The sequence below is a fragment of the Athene noctua genome, chromosome 1, assembly GCF_965140245.1.
Source record: "Athene noctua chromosome 1, bAthNoc1.hap1.1, whole genome shotgun sequence".
In the NCBI taxonomy this organism is placed as follows: domain Eukaryota; kingdom Metazoa; phylum Chordata; class Aves; order Strigiformes; family Strigidae; genus Athene; species Athene noctua.
This window is the reverse complement of record NC_134037.1, coordinates 47402442-47412583: the sequence shown is the minus strand read 5'-3', so window position 1 is coordinate 47412583 and position 10142 is coordinate 47402442. Positions and strand designations below refer to the sequence as shown.

Sequence of the window (10142 nt, the reverse complement as noted above, 5' to 3'; positions counted from 1 at the left end):
TTACTAGAGGGTATATAATTAAGCCTGTGTTATTCATATAACATGTCAGTTGACAAGAATTGCAGTGGAGGGGAAAATACATCATATTTCTTCTGAAATTCAGATAGCTGATACAAAAGCAATTAATGATAGCACCAAAATACCTTCAACCCTTCTAATAATAAAAATAAAGGGTATTCCAGAATTATTCCATAAATTTTGTTGAAACTCTTTCCTATTCTTTTATGTTTTCCTCCTCTAGGACTTAATTTATCCATTGTCATTTTTCTTCCTATTTTTTTAAGATAAAGTCTGGATGTTGTTATTCAATCCTTTAAAAGTAGTCACAGATATGTCCTACGGGGATGAACGTTCCTTATTGCCACACAGCTACAATGACTATCCTTACACTTTGATCAAGAGTTCCCAGAAATCCAGGCATTCCGTTTATTTTCTGATACCTGAGTGGTCCAACTGAAACTTTCTAAGTGTTAAAGTACAGAGCAAAATACACTTCATGCAACTTTTAAGCTTCAGGGAGAATGAAAGAGCCCTGACTGCTATAGCTATTGTCACCGCTGTCTTCCTGTCTAATACACAGGGAAAGGGATGAAGTGATGGCATTTCTAGGAAATTGGTTCATTTCAGAACAAGAGGTGCAGCTTAGCTGGCCACCCAGGTATCAATTGTAATAGAATTTGGTGAATAATATGCTTGTTTTCTATTGGGTCTTATAGCAATCCTTGCAGACTCACAAAACCAAGCTTTTCACAGAATTGAGGCCATGTGTAATAAATTAGCACATCTCGGTGCTGCAGAGTTCAAGATACTGTCTCAGAAAAGGCTGCTGGGAACAACATTCTGTAAGGAGAGTGATAGGATGTTTAGACTGCCACTTTAGTTTGGGGGGGGTGGGTGGTGAGGTTTGACAGTGGTACATGTATTGACAGCAGGGCACTGTCAGGGCTGTACACACACAGAGTACTGCAGTGCGATACCCAGTGCTCTCTGGCACTGAAGGCACTGCAGCTTCCAGCCTGAAGCCCAGAAGGGGCGAGTTTACTGTTCTCCTAACACAACATCACTCGAGGATTGTACCATGAAGTCTTTTTAAAAGCACTGAAAGTCCTTTGCTGGGTCTTACCCATAGTCACTCTGCTGTCATTTGGCAGAGATCATTCACAAGTAAAGAGAATAAGGACACATCAATAGCAAGTTAAAAGATGCTAAATTGGAGACCTCATTTTAACCACCAGACACATCTGACACTGAGCTCATGGCTTAGCCAGTCAGGCATCTCGGAGCCAGACACAAAGCTTTTGTGCCCGTCAGGAGCAGTGTTTATGTGCTTGGTAATGTCACAGTCCAGCACAGTGGCAGGGACCAAACTGTCAATTCTCTGGGGACTGACAGGATAACAGAGAATCAGTCTTTCTTTTTAAAAATTACCTGCTTACTACAGAACTGATGTCCATTTTAGTTGTCTTAGTGATGGTCTGAATATGGTCTCAGCCTTTACACTAGATTCTTTCTTTACCTGTCATTGCCTGATTTTGCCAATTAATCTTGAAACCTGACAGATAACTTCTGATATTTTTATTACCTCTGAAGTTTCCACTAGCATGATTTGGACCAATTAAAACAGAATTTTGAAACTGATGGTCTGCAAATCTCTATCTAGTGCTCTAATCATGGGTTGAGGTGGTCCAACACACCCATGTCTGGCTTCAGCCAATTTTGAAAAGTCCAGTAAAGAGCTGGATGAGCAGAGCTGAAGGCAGCTATTATTTAAAGGCTACAGGGTCACCCTTCACTCCCATCTGCAGAGCTGTGCCAGTTCTTGTAGCCACTTTGGTGAAGATGCAGTGTCTCCCCTCTCATTTTCAGCCCACTATGTATCCCAGTGCCACATCCCTCTGCTCTCCACAGGGAAACATCTACCTTGCCCGTTGCTGTCCTCGTTCCTCCCCATCCTTCTCGAACAGATGAGGAGGGGAGGGGCAGGGGGCAGGGAAAGGGCGTCCTTTGAGAATAGGGAAAGCAACTGAGAAGGTTAAAAGGAAGGTGAGAAGAAATAGGAGAATACTCAGCCTGTAGTGCCAAAGGCAGCCAAACTCACCATCTACCTGTCTCACTCCCTTCTTGCTCAAACTATTGCAATTTTTCCTCTGTGATCCCACTGCCAAAATAACAATAATCAACAGGCAGACCTTTGTTTTCCTAATATGCACTGCTTGCAGGATTTGTTTGCAGGTGTAATAATTGCCTTCTGCTTTTTTATCAGATGTACGGAAAATTCCTATGCAAAGACACAAATTTTCACCATCCTGATATAAGTGCCTACATTTAGTCATAAACTTCATTGAAATACTATTGTTCATTTTTTTATGGGCAGCACACGTGAAGTTAACAGCAGACTGATAATGATGCTGGATTTGCTGTGGTATATTCTCAAGCCACTTTTTTAATCTTAGTCATTCTATTTCACTGTCAGTTATAAACAACATTATTTGAAACACCTTAAGAAGCATATATATATTTATCTATATCTGGTAATGAAAGATATTTGTCCTCGGGATCTGTCACAATTTAGTGTATATAGGTATATATAGCTATGAGAAGCCCCTGCTTTATTTAAGATGAAAGAAAGGGAGAAAAGCCTCTGTTCAAAATGCTTGCACTCTAAGAAAGGTTGAGCTCAAAGAGACAAAATCTTGATGTCAGTGATAGGTGTTCCAGCTGTACTGAGAATTACATCCCCACTTTTCATCTCAAGTTAAGTATTGATTAAACTTAATGCAAAAGACTACCAGGGAAGTTTACTTGTTTTCTGTTGCAACAAGGAAAGAGCATGTGAGGTGCAGAGTGAGAAAGAGAATCCATGTTTGCACTCAGGAACACATTACTATTGAAATACACTTTAGCATGCAGCCTGCAATGCATTGTACCTAGTAAAGTTTTAAAAAGACCATCTTTGACGTGAAATGCTGACTTTTTCAAGTGGAAAGTTTATCTCTGCATTAATTTAGTTTATAGGTTAACATTTTAATTCCCAACAGGAACATCTTTTTTAAGTAGCTCTCCCAGGCATCCTTACTTACCACCTTATGGTGGTCATCACAAAGCTCTCTCAGAACACTTTGTAGAATCATAGAATCAAAGAATGGTTTGGCTTGGAAGGGACCTTTAAAAAAACATCTAGTCGTACCCTAGTGGACTAGGAGGACACGCTACCTGAGTGGGTTTCATTTTGGATTAAAACAAATGAGAAGATTTCCTTTCAGTAGTGGTTTAGTGTGACCCAGCTGCTAAGAGGCAGCTGGTCCATGGGACTGGAGACAATCTGCAATAACACCCTGAAACCATCTGTACTCACTGTGTCACCCTAAAAATCTGTTGGGCCACACTGAGAGCTAATGCAGATGTACACAAAGAAGACTCACTGCACTAAGAATAACAGATATCATGGATGGTAAATAAAGCTGTAGCTTTACAGTAGATCTACTTTGTGAGTGTTTACAGTTAAGTTCAGCTCTGAGAGAAAAGAGTTTATTAAATTATTCCTCTTGTCCTTTCTGTTCCTTTTGATAAGAACTTGTCACCTTGTGATCGATGTGTGTTTCTAAATTATGGATGATCCTTCTCATGTTCAGCTGTGTTTATAATATAGTATGAACTGCAAGTTATTTTGCTATAAATTATATGCATTTCTAAGATGTGTGTTGGAATAGTAAAGTATGTCAGCATTCTGGTAGAGTTTTAGAATGAGAAGGAGAAAGTCATACTGTCAGAGACACAGAGGGTTCTCAGTTTTGTACTGTATCTGGCAAACAGCAATACTGCACTGTCCTCAATATGTCCTTATTAAGTAAGCTACTGGGAAACAAAAAGACAGAGGAGAGAAAGATGCTGGTGAATACAAAGCACCGACCAGGCTAGTGTCCTTTACAGAATCACAGAATCATCTAGGTTGGAAAAGACCTTGAAGATCATCCAGTCCAACCATTAACCTAACACTGACAGTTCCCAACTACACCATATCCCTCAGCGCTATGTCGACCCGACTCTTAAACACCTCCAGGGATGGGGACACCACCACTGCCCTGGGAAAGCTGTCTACTTTAGCTGTCTACTGCGTCTTTTACAGAAGGCATTCATTCCTGAAAATGCAGAAATACAATGAGGAGATGGTGAAGCCCAAGAAAGGTTTGATTTTATGTCACAGGATGATGTAGCAAATTTTTTCTGATACAAAGGCATACGTTTGATTAAACAAGAATAGTATGCAAGCACTGGTAGGGCTCTCAAGATGCCAATTCAGAGGGGGAAAAAAAAAAAAAAAAAAAAGAGAAGAAAATTAAAATAAAGGGATAAAGGGAGTGGAAGAAAGGAAGTTTTTCCTCTAATTATTCCTGTTCCTAATTAAGACACCTTTTCATCTTTAAAAAAGCTCCCAGCCCACCAGCAGATGGAGCTCTTGTCTCGCGTTTGAGCTACCTTCACCAGGCTTACGTTCATCTATTTGAAGACTCCTTTTCAGTTTGCCTATTAAATACATGCATTGCACTATTTGTCCCTTGAAATTCAAAAATAAGTTGAAATAGGAAAAACAAATTCAGAGGGTATTTTCCACACTAAAATACCATATTTCCCTTTGGGCTTTCATGTCATACACATCTTTTTTAAAAACACTGCTGCTCTGGTCTAACTATACAAGTCAAAGTGATTCTTGCTATAGTTGATCAGGCCCTGAATGAGAGCACGCCTGTAAACATTTTAGTAAATACACTTCTAATAAAATTGAATTACAGTACTTATCTGGTATTTATCTATGCCAGATAGTTGCCATGTTGCTAAAGTTAATGAAGTCAGACACACATTCAGTACAAGATAGCTGACAGGATAAGCGGCAGCATCCTTTTATATGTCAGCTTAGTCGGTAGGAGTCCTGAATTTCAGGTGCACCAAACTCTTATCAACTGAATGTATCAACTGCATTAATTCCTAGCAAAATGTCTTATTCCCTAGGGCTGGGGATACAGTCTGGCACATGGGGTTTGAAATGGGGAAGGTAGGACAATGTTCACCATGCTGTTTGCAAGGCAGGAGAGGGTGCAGAAAAGAAATGCCTGAGTTGTGGGACAAGTTAAGGAATAAATGACAGGTAGCTTGACTTTGATGCCCTTTACTAAGGATGTTTTCCAGAAATTATTAAAAGGCATAGATTCAGGTTTCTGCTCACTGTGGTATTTAGGCTTGTTGAGGTTTTTTTTTCTGTTTAATTTTAATTGAAAATACCTATGCCATTTTCAGGACAAGGATTAGAGCTCAGGATTTCCCTCTTTACAAGAAGAGCTCACAGTTTTATTTCCCATGCACAGGAAAACTGCAAGCTACTGTCTAGTATCACTGGACTGGTTTCTGTAATAAAAAGAAATGTATTAAGTAATCTTTCTCTGAGAGTCATGTGGCTTCACAAAACTTTCAGAAGTACTTCAGCAGACCTCAGGTTAAATCACCCTTGCAATGCACATTTGTTCTTGATTCTCTAAAGACTGATTGTGATCTCTGAGGAAAACAAAACTGTTTCCTTTTTATTAAATTAATAGTTTCACAGGTACAATGGTAAATGCCATAGACACATTGTGTTGCATTCCTGTAGATAGTATTTGCATTTTTACATCTAGGAGCTGGTAGCAGTGTAAAATTAAGTGACTTTGTGCAGGGGGGAGCAAGCTTACTGCTTCTGAAAGCTCCTTTTTCCCTCCATAGCAAATGTGGTTAATCTGTTTTAATACAATCTGTCTTAATACAAATGCTGGTGCTCTCAAGAGCGCTGGGAGCAGTACTATATAAAGAATTTCAGGAAAACGAGAAAAACGATGGACATCTGGGAACAGGTAGCAGAAAGAAGTCATATAACCAGCTTGATCATATATATTTTACAGAATATACTGAACAGGTCCCTGCTATTTTGGGTGAAACTTGAAACGAAACCCCAGACTCTCTATTCTGACCTCCCAGGCAATGATCTGGTTTAAAGAATGTGCAAAGAGCAGAACCTGGCAGAGAGGGGAAATCCAGCTGCCAGGAGCAGGCTGCCAAAGGTTGCCGAGCTCTGCAGTGGGAAAATGGTACAAAGGGAGCATGACTGGTAGGGAAATTGAGCTTTTCAGCCTAGAGAGACAGTTAGATGAATGCTGAAGCCAAACATAAAATTGAAACAGCTAATTCAGCTCAGAAAAGCCTACTTAAGTACTATTACACTAGACCCCCTCAAAGGAGAGTTAATTTTGAAAGTACCTGCTGCGTGGGGTTTTTGAGCCTGCAAAGGGAAATTCAAGCAGCAAATGGGCATGAAACAGGATTAAGTATTTTCACCACCACTCTGCTTGTGCTCTCCAGTTTAGTGTTTCTCTGTGGAATATTAGCTTCTGCACAACAGTTTGCCTCCATGAAAAGAACCACACACTACAACCAGCTGAATTTCACGTTAAAATAATTCAGCAAATTGTTCTCTTTTTTTTTTTTTTTTTTCCCCCGGGTTGCAGAAACATTGCAAAACTGCAAAAATCTTTGTGTTATAGCTGTATTTGTGATTTTGGACAAAAACACCTTCACATCTGAAACCTCTGAGCAGAAACATACAGTCGCAGATCCCACAATCCTAAATAGCTTGTTCAGACTATATGAAATACATTATGACAGTAAACAGGTATCACAACACTATAAACATTTTCAGAGAAAAAGTCAGCATAGACAGGGATGACTTAATATAAGAATCACTTAAAATTATTTGAATACACTCAATCTGGAATATATATTTCCCAACCTAAGAACCTGTGGTTAAAAAGTATTTGTAGTTTTCACACAATATTACATACAGTTATGTGAACACTCTGCCATGTGCACAGAAAACCCATTAAAGACTAACCTAAAAAGTATAAGTATTAAGATTATGTATTACTGAGTTTCCAGTGACTTTTACGTCTGTTACCTGGTGATATAACTAAACTGTTTGTGGATCCACATTAAGATTATGTACCTTTTTTTAAACCTTTATATATATATCTAGGAAGAACCAGTGTCCTTAAATAAGGGGCAGCAAAACAGAGCAGCAAAGCTGCAGCAATGGCAGGGATACTGCTCAAGAGAGACAAAGAGGCAGCGTGGCAAACTCCAGGAGTCTTGCTCCTGTGCATTGCTCCCTTACAAGCATCTGGGCTGATTTGTTTTATGCTAGAGGCCAAGCAGGTTCTCAGCTAATCCCAGGACCGACAACAATTTCTACAGCTGCTTCTGACCTCCCACAACCATAGGTAAAGTCTCTTAACATTGTCAAAAGTCCTCATATTAGCATGAGGGTGAATACATGAATAGAGTTAAAACAGTATAATTGCTTTTGAGCCAGCTTTCTCAATAAATTCTGGGCTGCCTTCAGTTTGTGACTTTAATGTGCAGCACATCTGCAGGTCTTTCAAAACATCAAAGCATCAGTAAAAACAAAAACCAATTAAATTAACATCCATAAATTGTCCTATGGCTAATAATAATACATCTCATGAATACGAGTGTTTGAAAATTGAGTGGCATTTATAGGGATCTACAATATTTAAAAATATTTCCATGCTTCCTCACACAGGGTCTTTTCACCTTGCAATGGAAATGTATGCTGCAGGACACTTTAGTCCCTATTAATAGCTGGCATGGCTTTCATCTCTCTGTTTGCTGCACGGTGGCCTCTTCCTCTGCTTCACTTGTGGCAGAGAAATGTTGCCCACATTTTTATCACCTTACCTGCTTGAGAGTAGTAGGTCCCATTTGCAACAAGGATCTACCAGCACTTTAGAAAATTGGCCAGTAAACTTGTAGGCAGCTTCACTTTAGAGTAAAGAAATAGGAACTCAATTGCACAGTCATCACTGATCTTTTTGTCAGAATTGAAGAAAGAAAAAACTCGTGGAAGTACAAACATTATCATTTACCTTTGTGTTCATTAAACTTACTTCAATTAGAGGAAAAGCTCTGGTGAGTCTGCCTGTACCAAGGGCTCATCTCAGCAGTGAGGCAATGAGAAACCTGGCTACTGCTCTCTGTGCTCAGAGGGATGGTACATCAGTACATCCCCAACATCCCCAAATTCTGCCACCACCAGAGACTGTTTCTCCAGTGCTCAACCATGGAGCAGAGTTCTGCCGTTCTCCATCTGTGTCCTCTCCTTGCATCTCAAGTGGCCTTTATGTGCAGGGTCTAGAGCTAGAATTTTTTACCCCAAGTGGTGATTTTCCCCTTTAAGCATTTAATGAACATGCACAGGCTGTAGTTCTGAGAAGAACCTGGGACTGGGCTCTCTCATGACGGGAGAAAGAATATTGCCTCTTTTTTAGAGAGAGAAGACACTCAGCTAGCTCAAAGACTAAGGCTAAGGTCATAGGGGGAGCCTGTGGCAGAGAAAGGAACCTGACTCTCCTAACATTTTGTCTTCGTTGTGCCAACAGAACATTCTTTCTATTTAGTATATGGTTTTCTTTTTAGTATAGTTAAGTAAACTATTTTAATTAACTGATTTTATTACATAAATAAGAGTTCTAGGGTGAAAACGTAGATAACCATCTTGAAAGCTATAGTAAGTATTGAGTCTGAACCAGAATTTTGGATCCAGTTATTTTTTACCTGTCTTTCTATGCCATGTAATATTTCCATGGTCTTCAACTGTGCATGAAATGGAAATGCATGAAGCACAGATAAAACTTCGTAGAGTGATACATAAATATGATCTTTAGTGGAAATGGATTTGAATTAGAATTATATTTTGAGTAACAAGTAAAGAGAACTCTTCAATATGATTGAAAAAATCAGCATAAAATTATCCTTCTATTTCTGAATTATTCAATATTTCATAGAAAATTATTATTCATAATGTACAGGTCCTGAAATATAAAAGCAGGTGAAAAGAACTACGACAGTCTGAAAGACAGCATTATCAGGAGATATCTCCAGGCCTAACATTACTGGGAAATATTTATGCAGTCTTTCAGGACACATCATAGTACAGGTTCTCTTATATTCACTGCACTTGTTTCCCACAGCAGCTGCAGTATCTTAGACTGTGCTGTAGTATATGCAGCACTCGTATTCCAATTACAATGCATAGACTACCTTTTAACAGCAATTTTGATTGAAAACTTACATTATCTGGCCAAACATTTCACTTTACATCATTGTCTTGAAGTCCTTTCATGGAATAGATCCTTGCAAGGGGGTCTGTGTCCTGGTTCAGCTAGGATAGGGTTAAGTTTTCCCCAGCAGAGAGGGGGAAGGGATCTCCAGCCGGGTTATTCATACCATGCTGACGTCAGGTCCGGGTGCAGGAGCACGGGAACTTTTTCCTTTGTGGCTTTGGTAGCGGGGAGCACGCGGCGGGCTTGTTTTGTAACCATTGCGGTATTTCTCTGTATATCTTTTGATATCTTTTGTCTTGCTTACTGTTATTGCTGTTTATTGTTGTTATCATTGCCACTGTTCATTGTTCAGATTGTTTATCACACTGTTGTATTAAATTTCTTCTTATTTTAACCCGGGTTTGTGCCTCACTGCCAGCCTGACTGGCTGAGGGTGGGGGAGGGGCAACGGCAACGTGGTCTCCGGTCCCAGCAGGGCTTAAACCAACACAGCCTTTTTGGCACCCAGCGTGGGGCCTGAATCCACGACCCTGGGATTAAGAGTCCCATGCTCTACCGACTGAGCTAGCCAGGCATCGCCACATCCCAATGGAGGTAATAAACAAGATAACAGCCATGGCCCCACCAACCTCTAAAAAGGAGACTGCAGCACCCTGTAGTTGGCAGGACATTGCAGCCCGTGTGGAAAACCTCGTTGTGGAGGTTCGCCATGTGGATGCCCATGTACCCAAGAGTCGGGCCACTGATGAACATCGACACAACCAGCAGGCAGACCAAGCTGCTAAGATTAGAGTGGCTCAGGTGGACTTGGACTGGCAGCGCAAAGGTGAACTGTTCATAGCCCCATGGGCCCATGAGACCTCGGGCCACTAACGTAGAAATGCAAAATACAGGTGGGCTCAAGACCAAGGGGTGGACCTCACTACTGACACCATTGCAGAGATCATCCACGAATGTGAGACGTGTGCTGCAATCAAAGAT

General features: G+C 40.3%; 1 non-coding gene across 1 annotated transcript; it reads right to left on the bottom strand.

The window, feature by feature from the left end:
• Nucleotides 1-9662: 9662 nt before the first annotated feature.
• Nucleotides 9663-9735, bottom strand: TRNAK-CUU (transfer RNA lysine (anticodon CUU)). Its single transcript has one exon. It is a non-coding gene; the product is annotated as a tRNA-Lys (tRNA).
• Between the last annotated feature and the right edge of the window lie 407 nt (nt 9736-10142).